At 37.0% G+C, this 18,939-nt stretch overlaps 1 long non-coding RNA gene across 1 annotated transcript; it reads right to left on the bottom strand.

Annotated features, from left to right (window-relative positions):
• Positions 1-17,670: 17,670 nt before the first annotated feature.
• On the bottom strand, positions 17,671-18,351 carry LOC141633693 (uncharacterized). Its single transcript, XR_012538475.1, has 3 exons — positions 18,281-18,351; positions 18,082-18,212; positions 17,671-17,988 (listed from the first exon to the last, which is right to left on the bottom strand). It is a non-coding gene; the product is annotated as an uncharacterized LOC141633693 (long non-coding RNA).
• Between the last annotated feature and the right edge of the window lie 588 nt (positions 18,352-18,939).

Below are 18,939 nucleotides of genomic sequence, written 5' to 3'. Positions count from 1 at the left end.
TTCCGACAAGCCATTTTCTTTGGCGTCCTTGAGTGCGATCCGCGTCCTCAAGGTAGGTCCCATACCTCCTCTCAATGTCAAGCAACCGGCGTATGAAACTCTTGTTGTACTCGGTCATAATGCATGTATTACGAATGGCATCATTCATTGTTGTTGAAGGAAGTTTGGAGTTTATTATTAGGTTTTAACGATTTAGGGTTTTGAGTTTAGGGTGGAGATAGGGATATAATGAACTGGTTTTTTAGATAGTAGAATCAATTTATAATTAGTAATGTGTCCTTTGAGTTGTTTTTTAATTAATATGTTTGGGGTTTGATGCTTAAATTAATACGAATTTTGTTTAGGAAGTTGTGCCATATCCCTGCTTGAAATCTTATAACCCTTCGCATTCCATATATTGTGCTGTTTCATTAAATGTATAACTCTTAGAATACAAAGTATGCCTAGAGTTATACATTATTTGACTAGAGTTTTACATTTTGTGACCAGAGTTATACAGTGTGACTAGGGTTATACATTAAATGCCTAGAGTTATACAAACTGTGACTAGAGTTATACATCGTATGACCAGAGTTATACATTGTGACTAGAGTTATACATTGAATGACTAGAGTTATGAATACTGTGACTAGAGTTATACATTATTTGACTAGAGTTTTACATTCTATGACCAGAGTTATACAAACTGTGACTAGAGTTATACATTGAATGACTAGAGTTATGAATACTGTGACTAGAGTTATACATTATTTGACTAGAGTTTTACATTCTATGACCAGAGTTATACAAACTGTGACTAGAGTTATACATCGTATGACCAGAGTTATACATTGTGACTAGAGTTATACATTGTATGACTAGAATTATGAATACTGGGACTAGAGTTATACATTAAATGACTAGAGTTATACAAATTGTGACTAGAGTTATACATTATATGACTAGAGTTATACATTATTTGACTAGAGTTTTACATTCTGTGACCAGAGTTATACAGTGTGACTAGGGTTATACATTAAATGACTAGAGTTATACAAACTGTGACTAGAGTTATACATTGTATGACTAGAGTTATACAAACTGTGACTAGAGTTATACATTGTATGACTAGAGTTATACATTCTTTGACCAGAGTTATAAATTGTATGACTAAAGTTATACATTATACACCCAAAGTTATACAGTCTGTGCCCAGAGTTATACCGTATGTGCATAGAGTTATACAGTATATGCGTTGAGTTATGTATTTCTTAATCGCCCATGGATGATTGATTCTGCTCAGATGGTCGCAAGGCAGCGGAAACTGAGTATTGTAAGCATTTGGCAGCGGAGTTTACACCGTGTGTAGGGCAACAATTTTTTGAAATCGACGAGGCGGTGACATTCTATAAAGTTTATGCATTGGCAACCGGGTTTGATGTTCGGAAGTACTCGACGAAAAAATGGCGTGACGGTGAAATCAGGTCAAAGTTGCTGGTTTGCAACAGAGAGGGATTCACATATGTCCCAAAAGGAGAAGCAGTAATTAAAAAAAATGAGACCGGGATTAGGGAAGAAGGAATGCAATGGGAAAAAGAATCTGCGAACCGAGGAAATATACAATCAAGAGGGTAGGGTGTAAAGCACATGTCAGGCTATTTATGAAGAATGGATTACTAGTAATTGACCGATTCCACATGGGGCATAATCACGAGCTTGTATCGAGTGAGGATCGTCGATTTAAGATGTCCCCTTTAACATAGAAGATTTTCACAAGTACTTGATAATGTACAACTCCAGGGTTAGTTTACTATTAAACAAACATCCACTAATTAAATGGCAAACTTCTAAAGTTATTCACCGAGATGATAAAGTTATGTAAACCTAAAAGTTATAAATAATAAGAAGTTATAAGAATAGCTAAAAGGGTTATAGTTGAGGAATTCTTGGTTATTATTCAGCACTGATAAGGATTTGTTGTCCACTGCAGTTGAGGATAGGAGCAACAAGGACGTACAACATGTGTAAGGAGTTCGTAAACGGGTTCGAGAACATTGGTGCATCCTTAACAGATTTTAAGAACTTCCACCGAGATGTGAAGTGCTTCATCCATAAACGGGACGGTCAATTGTTCATTGACCGGTTCAAGAATATGGCACAAAAACGGCAGGGGTTTTATTTTGATTATGAAGTTGATAAGGATAACAGCCTTCGAAGCGCAATATGGGCTGACAGAACCGCTAGAAGGAACTACTCCGTTTTTGGAGATGCAGTGTCGTACGACCCAACGTACTCAACAAACAAGTACGATATGATTTTCACGCCATTCACTGGCATAGATCACCATAAGCGGTCAGTGACATTCTGTGGGGCATTGATTGCCCATGAAGACCATGAATCCTTCCAGTGGGTTTTCAACAGTTTCAATGCTATGGGAGGAAAGGAACCCAAGTACATTATCACGGATCAGTGTCCGGGCATTATTAAGGCCGTACCCCTTGCTTTCAAGAGTGCACGCCACCGATTTTGCATGTGGCATATAATGAACAAGGTGCCATCAAAGGTCGGGGTGACAAGGGAGGATTATAAGGAGTTCATTCAGAAATTGAACAACATTATATGGGACGACAACATCGAAGGCATTTACTTTGACGCTAAGTGGGCGTAAATAATGGAAGCGCATGGTCTTGTGAACGAAGACCGGTTTACGTGCGTTCAATAAAAGGAGCCAATGGGTGATGGCACATTGCAGGGACTTGAACATGGGTGGTGTAATGAGGACAACCCGAGATCGAGAGCACTAATAGTTTTTTTAAGAAGTTCGAGCGAGAAGTCGGACGTTAGTGGAGTTTTGGATGCGTTTTGAAAGCGCTATGGACCATCAACGGCATAGGCAGAAGAGACTTGACCATGAAAACCGACACTCAACACCGGAAATGGGGACGCATTTACCCATAGAGGAATATGCGTCGGATGTTTATACCCGTGAGGTTTTCAAGGAATTCTAACTAGAGGTCATTTGCTCAATCGATACATGTAAGAGTGTCGGCTATGTCAAGTCGATGGGGTTGAAGTGACTGTCGTAAAGGATTCAATCGACGAAAAGTTTCAACGTAGAGTACAACCCAGGTAACAACATTTTGGCATCAACTTTATGTAGTAGTTGGTCAAGTTGCTAGATATAGTGCCAAAGTTACATTGTCCAACATAGAAGTTATACAATTGTTCAAAGGAAACTGCAGTTATCTCATGTATAAAATCGACAACAAATTTGAATAACTTAAGTTTTCTGAATGTATAACTTTTCTTATTATATGCATAACTCTACCTTCGTAATAACATTAGAAATTCAATTTTTCAATGAACTGTTGTCATTTGTAGTATAACTCTGATTACATTTTGAATAACTTTAGCTTTCGAATGTATAACTCTTGTTGCCATATGTATAACTCTACTTTCTAATAACATTAGAACTTATTCAATTTTTCACCAATAATCTGCAGCTATTAGTAGTATAACTCGATTAGAGTTTGAATAATCGTAGCTTTAATGTATAACTCTTGTTGCCATATGTATAACTCTGCGTGATAATGTTTAACTCTTATTATTATATGTATAAGACTACTAACTGCATAATTTTATTGATTACTGGGACACAGCTACACAAAGGTAAAATGTATGATGTTTGAAAGGATGGGATTTCTGTGTTTACATATAGTCCGGATTTTGTCGGCTAACGGCATGAAGACAATTCCAGTTGATTACGTTTCTACAAGATGGAAAAAGGATGCATTGCAATTCAGATTATCAGAATGTGATGGTGTACAAATGGAAACAAATAGTAGCGCTGATGCAAAAGAAGTTGCGATGGTGAAGTTGTGGTCAGAAGTTCATTCAACCATTGGTTTACTTCGTGGCGCGAGTGAGACTGAAGTTGTGAACTTAAGCTGGTTAATTAGAGAGTTCAAGGAGAAACTTTTACCGTACAAGAAGGATTTAACAAAGCAACAGGAATTTGAGCAAATCCTTGGTTGCCCCGCCAGTGACGAGGTAACAATACTTCCACCAAAACAATCGAAAAACAAAGGCAGCGGTAAAAGAATGGTGTCAGCTAAGGCTAAAGCAATTTCCTTGGCTTCTAAGCCAAAGCGCATGTGTAATAACTATAAACAAATGGCACACCACGATAAACGGAACTGCCCTAACCCATTCTCTGAGCATCCACCGTCTTCACCAGCATCTGAAGGAGTAGAAGAAGAAGAGGAAGAGGAAGAGGAAGAAGAAGAAGAAGAAGAAGAAGAAGAAGAAGAAGAAGAAGAAGAAGAAGAAGAAGAAGAAGACGAAGACGACGAAGAAGAAGAATAGAGAAACTTAACATGTTGCAGTAGTAGGTAGTAGAAAAATACCCCCGTCTCAACAAATTATTTACAATCTTTTTTTCTTTAAAAGGTAAAAAATCTGGTGAGACGGAGCGGGTATTTAATAGCTAGCTTTTGTCTATTTTGAAGGGGGATTGCACCTTCCAGATTGTATAACTTCAGTAATATGGTGTGTGAAATTTGAAGCTAATGTTGTACAACTCTTTTACATTATTTTGGATGCCTCTCTGTTCATGGCAACATATTCAATATTTAAAAGTGGCTTTAAGAAGGAATTATAATTTCAGTGGCTTTAAGTACAACTCTTACCCATATATGGATAAATGTACTTCACAGAGTGTATAACTCTTGTTCAAAATTTGTATAACTCTTGTTATTTTTTGCAAAACTCATAACTGTCTAATAAAATTTGCCTTTAAATAACTGCAGCCATATGTTGTATAACTCTTGTACACAGTTTGTATAACTCTTGATGTTTTTTGTATAACTCTTAGCTGTCTAATAAATGTTGTATAACTCCCCGCACATAATTTGTATAACTTTACTTCACAGAGTGTATAACTCTAACACTTATCTCAGAAAACTTGGATTTTAATTATGACTGACCAAGATCATATAGTAACAATCTATTCCAACAAGTTGTCTAAGTTGTTAAGGAGTTTCTTGACAACATTCTAAAGTTGCAAAAAAAGAGAATACAGAATCAAAGGGATACATTCTATTTTTTCGCAGGTTTTTTATCTCCTCTCCGCGCTGCTTTCCGTCTGTTTTCTACTGTCTTCAGGATCTGTAATTTTTCGCCAATGAAACCATTGACCTTGGTCGAACTCCTTCCCGATGATGTTCATGTCGCTAGAGAAGCGTCGCTAACTCGGATCACCAAATATCGACGGTTCACCTTCCTCTCAAGATAAACGTGAACAAAACTATCACCCTCGTACATTAACATGTGCATCATGCAGAACAAGCCGGACTCGGTGTCGTTTATCGTTTGGGATGCCGTGCAAACGGATCCGACGGAACCGAACGACGGTATGTCTTTCGCTCTCTCTTTCGCGTCGTCCCTAGCCTCCACGTAGTCGCTCATGAGGCTCGCCTTGCGAGACAAGAACGTCAAAAAGTGAGATTTGTGAAAGCGGTGAGAACACTTTTTAGTTGAACATAATTACAATTTAATTCCACTTACAATAACGTGACATGCTTCGCATATCTCCGATTGCCGCGGACTTGAATAGTACTTAGTGTCCAGGAGATCAACCGTCCTAGAATTAAAGTTGATACACACACATGCATAATGCGCTTCAATCTTAATGGGTACAAAGATTAAATCAGCCTTCAAGTGAAATCTTTGCCACGATCGGTTCGAAGACATCCCACGTATGGTACAACATCTCGGTGTCCGGTGTTTGTTGGACAGGGTTTCGTACAAGGCTCAAGATTATTTCCTGTTCAAGTAGCAAAGATATGAATGAGGATACCAGTGGAGTTATAGGGGTTGTGCATTGGAGTTTCACAGTACCTCTTACAGAATAATGAAGAATGCCTAAGTATATACTGGTTGTTAATAACTTCTCAAGACAAAATGTTTAACTCCAGGGAGGGTATGTATAACTTTATACTTACTTTCCACTGTGAAACTCTTATAACATATTAAAGGATTGATTAGGACCATACCATATGACGGATACCGAAGAAAGACGAACGAAACATCGCGCAATCCTCTGCCTCCAATCGATTAAGCAACAAGGACCAACACTCAATAACTTTTTCATCCATTGGCGTCTGAGGGAGCATAGACAACATTTCCAACCTATTAAGTGTTCCGTGCCTACCGTAACTCACAAGTGGTTCACCGTAGTTCGACAAAGCAGTGTTAATCGTGCTATGACGTATACTAAATGGGAAGGTAAATCGCTATTAAAATGACGCATAACTTCACCGATGAAACGTATAATCTAGCTTTAGGAATGTGTAACTCCATTAACGATATATATAACTTCAGTGATGAAACATATAACTCCATGTATTACTCTAGGTATAACTCCAGTCCTCTAATGTATAACTCCAAACTATAAATTGTACAACTCTGAGCATATTATGTATAACTCTACGCAACAAAGGGTAGAATTCCAGTATGGAATTGTCTCTATATTGATAAAACTTAATATGATAAAACATTAGGATTTTAGCACAGCTTACTCATTTGGAAATTTGTAGTCATCAAGGAAAACGTAATCAGCCACTTGTTTGCGATACACCGGGATATCCCTAGTTAATGCCTTGTTCATCTTCAGCATCTTGGCGACCACGGTAAGGTTGGCGTCTGGTTCTCCGCAATATTTGGTGCAACCAAGGCCATCGCCCTTACCCCCGGAGCGGCTATTAACAGTGAGAGGGGCCGACGGACGGCGTCCGCCCCGGGCTACTTTGGAAGGTGGAGTCCGGAAGGTTGAACCGACCTTAGAGCAAGGTCGTTTAGCGAACCGTTCTCTCCTAGCGTTTCCATTACCTCTCTTCCTTCCACTTGTGTTGCCGCCTGTCCTCTGTTTATCACGCACCTCCTCCAATTCACGGTCTTTAAGCTCCTTAAAAGATTGTACCCTGGATAACACTTCTTCCCTGTCCAAGTTAATGTCGCTGAGGACAAGGGTTGCAGCAATTTCCGCTCGCATGAGGTCATTGCTTTCCTCAGTCCCTAGGGTACAATCAAATGGCTCTCCACGGTACAAAAACATATGAACCATGACGTACGCACCACGCCATTGGCGTATGTCCCGCTCCCCGCCAGTTGAATTTAATGTTGACAAAAGGGAACCCTTCAACTTTCTTGCCTTTGTCGAGCCCTTTGTAGGCCATATACTTTCCCATTGCATCACCGGCGGAAGTTAAGCAAGGCGTTTAAAAGGGGAAGACGTATTAACAAAATAAATGGAGCTGATAATTAATCTAGTCACCAGTTTATAAGTCTTACAAAGAATACGCGCAATCCCTCCGTATGGTAATGTCAGAAGATCGTCCTCGTAAGAACGATTATCAAGGTACTCGATCTGCTCGGAGAGGAAATTTATGCAAATGCAAGAGTAATGATCTTTATCACCACTGCTTACCGGGACGAATACCTACAAACATGCACCAAAAATCTAAGAGTTTTGAAACATAAATAGCAGATTAGAGGCATACATATTGTGCGTAGTTGGAGTTATACAGTCTGTGCCCAGAGTTATACATTATATGTGTAGAGTTGTACATTCAATTTCCAGAGTTATACAGTATATTCTTGCAGTTGTACATTATGTGCACTAAGCAGATGCCTGCAGTTATACATTATACTGTATATGCTTACAGTTGTACTTTATGTGCAGTGCGTTATACATTCTATGGTTAAAGTTATACATTATATGCCTAGAGTTATGGAGTGAAATTAGCCACTCATCAAAACTCTAAGCATATACTGTATAACTCTAGACAAATAATGTATAACTTCAGCCCTAGAACGTATAACTCTAGTAATTCTGAAAGCTAAAGTTATATACTGTATAACTCTTGCCATAGGATGTATAACTCTAGCCATAAAATCTATAACTGTAAGCATATACGGATAGTGTATAACTCTGTGTATTACTCTAGGTAAAACTCCATGCCTAACTCTAAAGCATATATTGTACAACTCTAAGCATATACTGTTAAACTCTACGAAAAAAATGAATAATTCCAGTATGTAAATGTCCCTATATTGATATCTGAGCTCACCATATCGGAGTCCAGTTGGAATGGAGTAGGACACGACTCTTGCCACATGTCCCACGAGTAACGAAAGCCTTCAGAATGATCAACAACCAAGTTTTTCTTCCTGCCTTGCCAAATTTCAATTGCTAGGTCCTATAAAAATGATAGACGGGGTTGGCGGCTTGTATCATAAGTTACGTACGCTTTGTCACAAAATAACTTATGGGTTCGAGCACACTTACAAACAGTGAGCTAGGCCAAAGAAACAGCGAACTTGAAACAACAGCTGCGGTGTTCGCGTGCGTAAGTCGATTGAGTAGTACAGACCAAGAAATCGATGACATTACCTTAACTGCTTTCCGGGCATCAACGACCGGAGATCAATACGCGTTATGCGTTTGGACAGGATATGTGACCATTTGTTCCCTACAAAGGATTAGCAAAATTGAGACACGCAGCAAAGGGAATGCATTCATGGCCTGTTTGATCATCGTATTGAAATATAGGTAAAACTTATCTTTTACTTACGATTTTTTATGGTCGTGGAATTCATCAAAGACATAATCCATTACATCCTTCCTCACCCCGAACACCGTCCTGAAACGTTCCTTGTTAAATCGCAACCACCGTGAGCATACGTGCTTTGGTCGTTCGGTGCCCCGCAATCCTCGAACAACCTAGGTTCTCGGGTACAATGTCCATACACGGAAGGGGGCGGTTGAATGCGAAGAACGGATGGTGGATCATGTCACATCGCGGCACATAAATAAGGGGTGGGAGTGGTGCAACAGGCTCAACCCTAGCATCTCTAATTTCAACTACCAAACCTTCTTTGGCAGACCAATCGTTCGCTCCTCAACCCCGCAAATGCCTCATTCAGATCTACGCCGTGCTCATGAAAGTCGAGGGATTTCATTTCCGGACATTCCGTTGAAGGATTCCCAGGTGATCTCCGCACCGACGACATCTACGTTTACACCCCCATTGTTAGAATGTTGTTCAACATTCTCAATTACATCCTTTTTAACAGTGGCCTGAATGAAAAATAACAAAATTAAACACCAAACGTATAACTCTGGCCATAAAATGTATAACTGTAAGCATAGAATGTATAACTATACTGTATAACTCTAGATATACCTCCAGCTATCTAATGTATAACTCCAAAGCATATATTGTATAACTCTAGTCATATACTGTATAACTGTAAGCATAGGATGTAGATTTTTCGCAAATTAACAAACTTACCTCGCCACCAGGACCACTCCCGTACGCTGGAAGTCCACGTGCAGCTTCCTTCATTTCAGCAGTAGAAAACAGACACTCCATCAATTCTTGTGTGTCCAAACCCAGTTCTGGGACCGTAGATTTTTCCATCACCATATCTGACGGTTGATTGTCTGACAATCTTTCAACATTTCCTGGCAATCCCTCCCCATGAACTTGCTCATGCACCTCATCACCTACCACGGGCCGAGATTCAGCATTCTCTGACCGTCCATCGCCTTTCGCCTACAATGTCTGCCGCTCTTTCATTGTCGTGTCGACAATCTTCCAACATTTTCAGCATTTTCATTCAATCCGTCCCCATGAACGTGCTCATGCCCCTCATCACCCGGCTGTCCGCAGGCGAGCCTCATCGTCCTTTGACGGTCCAATAGTTTCGTCAATTTCCACCTCGGTGTAACGCGCCTCCAACAGAGCTCTCGACGGTTGGGACGGGGTGCACACAACTTGATCCTCTAACCCTGGGCTAGCAGGTGACAACGGCTTAGAAACGACTGTATCACCTCCCACTTCCTCCATAATCTTTGACCATGAAACTGCAATCGATTTCGTTGGCGTGTCGCCTTTGACGGACTCTCGACGTGGCTCAACACGGGGGTTACAACCCCATCCACCCCCATCATTGCCGAGACTCTCAAGAACTTCACTGATTTGACGCGTAGAAGCATCGATTCCGACTGATTTTTTGGATGCTCGGTAACTACCTCTCCAAGTGCGGGGGCGTTACCCACGAAACCTTCACCTTTCTCGCAACTGCTCACTTCAACGACGTACTTTTGAATCTTTTCACCCTCAAAGAATTCTTGAGAGGCCTGACTAGCATTTAGGCCCGTCGGATCACTAGTTACAGCTTTGATCCGTGCGGTTGCATCTGCGTACCATGAATAGAACACAATAGCGTTCCTTTGCATTTGCAGATAAAGCTCGTGAGTACCCTGCATCCAAGAAGTACAAGTAAGTTAGTTATATTATATTATATGGGTACGTTCAAATTGAATCGAATCTATCTCAGAAATATATAATAGTTTGCACTTACATCGACAAACTAGCTTTCAATTCCCCGGTCATCCTCGACCCCTGCCGGTAGTTCTATCTCGAATGAACTTCTTCTCGAAAGTTGGGCGGGGTTGAGGGGGTTGGGGGCTGTTAGCAACGATAGTTTGGGTTCACGCGGGTCGCCGAGGTCCGCATCGTCCACCCTCCTTCCATAAGAGGGGTCTTGAAGGCACCTCGGATACCTGGTCTTAGACAAAGTTAAAGTACCCAATCCCCCTTGACCCACCTCAAATTTTACCCTCTCTACAAGCGAAGCTTCATCCCAATGTTTAATCAAAGGAAGATCATGATTACAAGGCTTACCCCTGTAATCATATCGCTGAAAGTAGCTTATCATGAGGAAGGGGATACACCCATTCAACATTGTTACCCCCTTTTTAAAGTCTGACCCCGCTTTCACCGTCATGTCCAAAATATAAGAGCACCAAAAAAATGCGGGATGGCTTTAGGATCTTCTACACCCTTAACAGACTTCCAATCTATCCCATTGTTTGGGGTGGGTGCGAGGAATGAAGACATACAGAATAAAACAAATAGCCGGCAAAATTGATCGTCCGCCTCCTCGTACTCCAGAAGTTGCTTGTGAACTTTCCCTAAGGGTATTGCACTATTCCCTTTGGCCACCCCGTACGCTTCCCGCCATTTGTCCTTCAGCTCCTTATTCTCGGGGTCGGTGGACCCCTTCTGCGAGCTCACAGGCACCAAAGGGAGAGGGTTGGGTCCAAAAGGTAACAAGAAACAGTCATGCACGTCATGCTTACTGATCATAAACTCCTTCTTCCGCGAAGCCCCAACACATATGAGTTGTCAGAGAAGGATTCCAAGAACATGCGAACGTGTGCAAGTGGGAAGTCGCTAATCTTGAGCTCCAAAAGGCCACCAAACCCAATTTTCTTAACAATGGACACCGATCCTCATTAAGCTTTTCAATGAGAGAAACAAGTCTTTGAGGTCGACACGAAACCGTGGTATCATGCACCCTCTTTACCCTTGGCTTGGCCTCAACCATCCTGGGAAAAGCAAAGACAACACACAAAATTATACAGATCAGTAGTTGCAATTATAGATATTTGGAACAAAGAAATAGACATACTTGTGAATTAAAGTAATACAATAGATACTCGAGTTATACAAAATATAAGTAAAGTTATACATTCGATAATAGAGTTATACAAAATATAAGAAAAGTTATACATTCTGATAATAGAGTTAATCGTAAAATATCAAGAGTTATACATTCTGACAAAGAAAAGTTATTCAAAATGTAATCGAGTTATACAACAAATACAACAGTTATAAAAAGCTCAAACTTTGAACCTGGAATCACTCCTTCTCGGTATTGGTGCATCATCCATCTCAGAGTGACAAATAAAAAGGGATTCAGATTATATAATGTGTAAAATTATATGTGTAACTCGAGCCATTAATGTATAACTCTAGCAATAGAAAGTATAACCGTGGCCATGTAATGTATAACTCTAGACATAGAATGTCTAACTCTGGCCATACATTGTATAACTCCGCTTATACATTATGACAATGAGCAGGTTATTCAACATGTAATCAGAGTTATACAACAAATAACTGCGATAAAATGTATAACTCTAGCAATAGAAAGTATAACTCTGGCCATGTAATGTATAGCTCTAGTCATAGAAATGTCTAACTCGCCATACATTGTATAACTCCGTTATACATTATGACAAAGCAGTTATTCAACATGTAATTAGAGTTATACAACAAATGACTGCGATAAAATGTATAACTCTAGCAATAGAAAGTATAACTACGGCCATGTAATGTATAACTCTAGTCATACAATGTATAGCTCACGCCATACAATGTATAATCAGTAAGCATATACAAGATATAATGAATAACTCCGGTATAAATTGTATAATCGTAGGTATAAATTGTATAATCGTAGGCATATATTGTATAACTCTATGTATGGAAACTAATTAGAAGTATAGTCATACATATAACAATTAGAGTTTGACATTATGAAGAAGGAGTTGGTCACGTAATCGAAGAGCTATACATCTAGAACCCGAGTTATGCATCTAGGGACCGTAGTTATACATATTGCGTACTAAAGTTATACATCTATTAACCAGAGTTTTAAATTAATTAACCAGAGTTATACATATTGAGTACTAAAGTTATACATCTAGTAAGCAGAGTTAGACATCTAGTAACGTATAAATCAAAATCAAAACTTTTAACCTGGATATCAACTCCCGTGTCAATACTTTCTACAACATCCATCCTAGATGACCAACAATTGGGATTAGAGTTATACAGATATTTAATTGAAGTTACAAATCATTCTATAAGAGTTATACCAACAAGACGAGATTTTTTACCTTCGATACAGATTTCTTGGAAGATTTCTTGGCATTTTTCTTGGCAAAAACCATTGTTAATTATCAAATGACCTCGAATTTGTTCTCGCACAACCATAATTAACAATTGAACAAATAAACATCAAAGAACCCATAATTGCAGATTGAAAAATCAAATGAACTCTTTTTATGATAGTTTAACAAAGGCAATAATTAACAAAAAACAAACTACAAATCACTAAATAAGGAATGGAGAAAATACCTTATAAAAAAATGGAGACAGCCGAGTTTGCACGCGAGTTGGTATTAATTTGTTGTGATGAAAATGGCGTTTGTTAGGATGGACTTAATTGGTAATGATGAAAATGGAGTTATCAGAATTGCGAAGAAAGAAAAGGAAGACGAAATGACAGGAAATAGAGGGAAAACACAAATACCCGCAAGTTGTTTTGAATTGTCTAGAAAATGAGGAGGGAAATGATCATGGACTGATGGACAAACAGTGTAGCATGCATGGGTTAGTGGGTAAGAGGAGAGAGGTAAATCAAAAATATTAGTTTAATGGGGTTTAGTGGGGTTTGGCTGCGAAATCTTGGCCATTGGTTTGATTGATCCAACCGTCCACATTAGGACTTATGGACTTATATTATATAAGGACCTTAGTTGATCCTTTCTCTCTCTCTCTCTCTCTCTATATATATATATATATATATATATATATATAGAGGAAGGATCAACTAAGGTCCATTATATATTTGAGTCCATAAGGTCTTTTGTGAGCCATTGGATGGAGGGAGATGGAGGGATGAGATGAACCCACCAAAAGTCATTATACAAGCAAATTAACACACTTTACTAATCCACCCTAATTAACAACTAATTTACTATATATTTGTTTTCTACCCACCTATTTCTCTCTCATCTCACACATTTCACTCTTCTCTTCTCTCAAAAAAAAAACCCAAAAAATCCAAATAAATAAAAAACCCAAAAAATCCAAATAAATAAAAAAAACCCAAAAAATCCAAATAAATAAAAAAACCCAAAAAATCCAAAGAAATCAAAAAATCCAAATAAATCAAAAAACCAAATAAATCATTCATTTCTCTCTTCCTCATTCACCACCACCCACCACTATCCCAACCGACACCACCCACCGCCCACATCCACCGCCACCTCCACCACCGCCGTAATTATATAAACTCGTTTTTTTTTTTTTTTTCCAGATTTTGCGTCTCGGTTTATTTCGTCATTTTTTTTTTTTTTTTTTTTTTTTTTTTTTTTCGATTTCGTGTTTTAAATCTCGTTTTTTTTTGTGAGATACTTTTTTCATCTAAGACAATAATGGACTAAAGTTATACAAAAATGAACCAAAGTTATACAAAAATAGACCAAAGTTATACAAGAAAAGACTAAAGTTATACAAAAATTGGACTAAAGTTATACAAAAATTGGACTAAAGTTATACAAAAAATGAACCAAAGTTATACAAAAATGGATCGAGTTATACAAAAAGCACCGAGTTATTCAAAAATGCACCAGAGTTATACAAAAATGCACCAAAGTTATACAAAAATGGACGAAAGTTATACAAAAATGAACCAAAGTTATACAAAAATGAACCAAAGTTATACAAAAATGAACCAAAGTTATACAAAAATAGACCAAAGTTATACAAAAAAAGACTAAAGTTATACAAAAAAATGCACCAAAGTTATACAAAAAATGGACTAAAGTTATACAAAAATGAACCAAAGTTATACAAAAATGAACCAGAGTTATACAAAAATGAACCAAAGTTATACAAAAATGAACTAAAGTTATACAAAAATGGACTAACTTTTGTATAACTCTGGTGCATTTTTGTATAACTCTTGTGCATTTTTGTATAACTCTGGTCCATTTTTGTATAACTTTGGTTCATTTTTGTATAACTTTGGTTCATTTTTTGTATAACTTTAGTCCAATTTTTTGTATAACTCTGGTGCATTTTTGTATAACTCTGGTCCATTTTTGTATAACTTTGGTTCATTTTTGTATAATTTTGGTTCATTTTTGTATAACTTTAGTCCAATTTTTTGTATAACTTTAGTCAATTGTTGTATGACTTTAGTCCAATTTTTGTATAACTTTGGTGCATTTTTGTATAACTCTCATTTTTGAATAACTTTGGTTCATTTTTGTATAACTTTGGTTCATTTTTGTATAACTTTAGTCCAATTTTTTGTATAACTTTAGTCCATTGTTGTATGACTTTAGTCCAATTTTTGTATAACTTTGGTGCATTTTTGTATAACTCCTGTCGATTTTTGAATAACTTTGGTTCATTTTTGTATAACTTTGGTTCATTTTTGTATAACTTTAGTCCAATTTATGTATAACTCTGGTCGTTTTTTGAATAACTTTGGTTCATTTTTGTATAACTCTGGTTCATTGTTGTATAACTCTGGTTCATTTTTGTATAACTTTAGTCCAATTTTTTGTATAACTTTAGTCCAATTTTTTGTATAACTTTAGTCCAATTTTTGTATAACTTTAGTCTTTTTTTGTATAACTTTGGTCATAAAATGTATAACTTTAGCCATAAAATGTATAACTTTAGTCGTAAATAGTAAAAAAATCAAACAATAAATATGAAAAAAAAAAAATTAATAACAAAAACCAAAAAAACTCATAATAACAAAAACAAAAAACCAAATAACAATAATAAAACCAAAAAACCAACAACCCAACCAAACCCGAAATGTAAAATAAACCAAATAACAATAAAAAAAAACCAAATTTAAATATCGTGTGTATAACTCTAATGTTTTAAGTGTATAACTTTAGCCATAAATAGTATAACTTTAATGTTTTAAGTGTATAACCAACAAAGAAATTAATAACCAACAAAAATTAAAAACCAAATAACAATTACAAAATAAAGTAAATATGACAAAAACACAAAAAAACCAATAGATCTAAAAAAAAACACTACCACACAAAATTAATACCAAATCAATCAAAAAATGAAGAACAAAAAAATGAAGAACAAAACCGTTTAAGTGGATTGGTTCATGAAAAAACAAAATGCATTGGTTCATGAAAAAACAAAATGCATTGTAGGTGGACTCATGAGAATAACAAATTATATGCATAAATCTAACAAAAAACCCGTAAATCTAACAAAAAACCCGAAAATCTAACAAAAAACCCGTAAATCTAACAAAAACCGTAAATAAAACAAAAAACAAAAATAAAACAAAAAACAAAGAACAAAGAACAATAAACAAAGAACAAAAACAAAAATAAAACAAAAAACAAAGAAAAAAAAACCAAAAGGCAAGATGAAACAAGAAAACAAAAAACAAAACCAAAAAAAAATCATACTACCACTACCACTTTATGTAACACATTTTAGTTTCTAAAGTCAACTACTAAAATGCGATAATAATGTGTGATTGCGTATTATTAAGTACTCCAATTAATCTTAAATCTCCAAGACGACGAGTAATAATTTGCGGTGATAGAGTAACATGAAGGCAAGGAATCTCTCATTTGCATAACACGTGTGGCTAAGATCTAGGAATACAAATAAAATGATAAACAAAGTGTGGCTTTTGGTTGTTGTCGGCAGGAGGAAGGACGGAGTGTGTGGCTTTTGGTGGTTGTTGTTGTCGGACTTTTGTTTGGTTTTGTTGGTTTTTTTTTTTGGTTTTTTTTTGTTGGTTTTTTTTTTGTTGATTTGGGTTTTTTTTTTTTGAGAGAATGAGAGAAAGATGAGAGAGAATGAGTGTATGAGAGAAGTGTGAATGAATGAATAATGAGGATGTGAGTTGGGAGATTAGAATGGTGGTAGAGTTATACACAATTAGGTAGAGTTATACACAATTAGGGAGGGAGATTAGGGAGGTTCATTTGTGACCCTTGAATGAGATGTAATCTCATCCCTCCATCCCTTCCATCCAAAGGCCCTTATAAGGACTTAGGGACTCATATGATATGAGGACCTTATAAGAACCCTTCTCTATATATATATATATATATATATATATATATATATATTGTTTCCCACACATTCTTCTTGTTTCAAACAATTTTTATTTTTTTTGACATTTGGACAGATGAAAGTTCTACATTCTAGTGATGTGGCTCACTACACCATACCTATAAAGTACAGCATAAAACAACAAATTACAAATTCTTGGAAATAAACTACAACGAAAGAAAAGACTTCTTCGAGTATCCGCGACGTGTTGGTAGGAGGTAGCGGTAGACTGGCCACGAGTATCATCATTAGCGGCATCAACAAGGATAGGAATTCAAAGAGACCTTCGAATCAGTTGAACTCCCAAGCAAAATATTGGTATTACATAATTTGCGACCAATCTAATCCTAAATATGACTAATTTAACTACTCATTTTTGAATTTAATGAATTTTATACTATTTGTTGAAAGTGACTATTTTGGTCTATTTAACATACACAAAATATTTGGTAGCACTTCTTCATTCCAATGACTCGTTTATAGAATTACTCCCTCCATTCAAGATTTCAATGTAACTTATACGGAAGTATTTGTCATCATTTTAAAAAGAGTTTTCCTTATCCAAAGACTTTGTTTCACTTTAATCTCCCATCTCGCCGGCTCACTGTCTCCGAGATCATGTTAGTCTTGTCTTGGTATCTCCAAACTTGCCATTTCCTACCTCAACTCACCAAAGCGATCTAAAATAAAACCAAAGATATAAAACCGACTCTATAGACATTTATTAGTTCATCTTCTGATGTTTGCTAAAAATGTAGTGTCATACTCTTGTTAATAGATAGTGTTTCGGTGATTCTTTTTTACACGTGCATATATAGTTATATATCAACTCGTAATTTAGTCCATAATAGCACACAAGAGACAAAAAATCTAGAAGGAGCACAATGTTCGAGCTATTTTCATTTTTCTAATTGTGTTCATACAATTCCATGCGAAGGTCACAGGTACCAACCAAATCTTCTGTTCTTATATTACACAAGGAGACTTGAGAATTCGTATCACATTAATACGAAATCATCAATAATATGCAACGAATGCCACCAAACAATTCCATGCCTTTTCCCAATTGTCAATGCACTTCCATCATGGAGGGCCTGTGTCCTCCCTACATTGCTCTAATGGTGAAGGAAGTAGTAATTTAAGCCTCCTTTTATACCTCTCGATACGTCGCAACCGTTCTGCCCTCAATCTGCAGATTAATCATAATACGACTTAAAAAAATCATTACTATAAATATATGTGAGGCGAATTCACAAAAGCAAGAGAAACATGACAGCATCACTTTATAGACAAGTACAGTGGTGGAACTAAGGGAAGGGTGCTTGCCCCTGTTGAACCATGAAAATTTTGAACTTTTTGGTTAAATTTTCAGATTTTTTTCCCTAGTGGTCATCAACTTCACATCTTTTCTTTCTTTCTTTTTTTGTTTTGCTGAAAGTAAATGATAAATCACAACCTATTAAAACTTACCTTTCTCTAACTCTCTTGGCTCGATTAATATGCCTTTGTAGTAACTCTTCTGCACATAAAGTCCCTAATGCACTCTTGGCCTGCAAACAAGCCAATGAATAAATGATTCATATCAAACATCAGAAACGAACAACCAACTAAATTGAAGGAGAGATGCTGAATCTGAAGCATAAACTCGTATATTCTGAACAATGAACATAGTTCTAAACAGGCATTGGCCCACTTACCCACCCTTGTTTAAGAAAATATGAGGCGCAAAGAAGCGACGAGGGTCAGAGCCTCAGAGGAAACGGGGTGGAAGATGCACCCGTCATGAACTCCAGGCACACTATTTGCAAACAAAATTTTAATTTTCAAGGAAGAAAATTGCGCAAAAAAATAACTTTTTTTTCGCCTTTTTAATTGAATTGGGCTAACATGTCAGAGGTAAAAGTTAGGGAGTAAATGGGCATTGGGAAGTGTCGACTAAAAGGAACTAAAAAACTGGCAATTATATAATAGTTTGCCTTGGTGAACTTTGGTGTGACTTGCTGATTGCACTTTGTGCACTTCATGGACATGGTACCCCTTGCATCAAGGCACACATTTCAAAAGTAAGTATCCATCCAAAAAAAAAACGCACAAAAGGGTTTTCATTTCACAGTTGGAAATCGCTATGACGTTTCACTCA

This window comes from Silene latifolia, chromosome Y, assembly GCF_048544455.1.
Source record: "Silene latifolia isolate original U9 population chromosome Y, ASM4854445v1, whole genome shotgun sequence".
Lineage (NCBI taxonomy): Eukaryota > Viridiplantae > Streptophyta > Magnoliopsida > Caryophyllales > Caryophyllaceae > Silene > Silene latifolia.
This window is presented reverse-complemented; position numbering and strand designations above follow the sequence as displayed.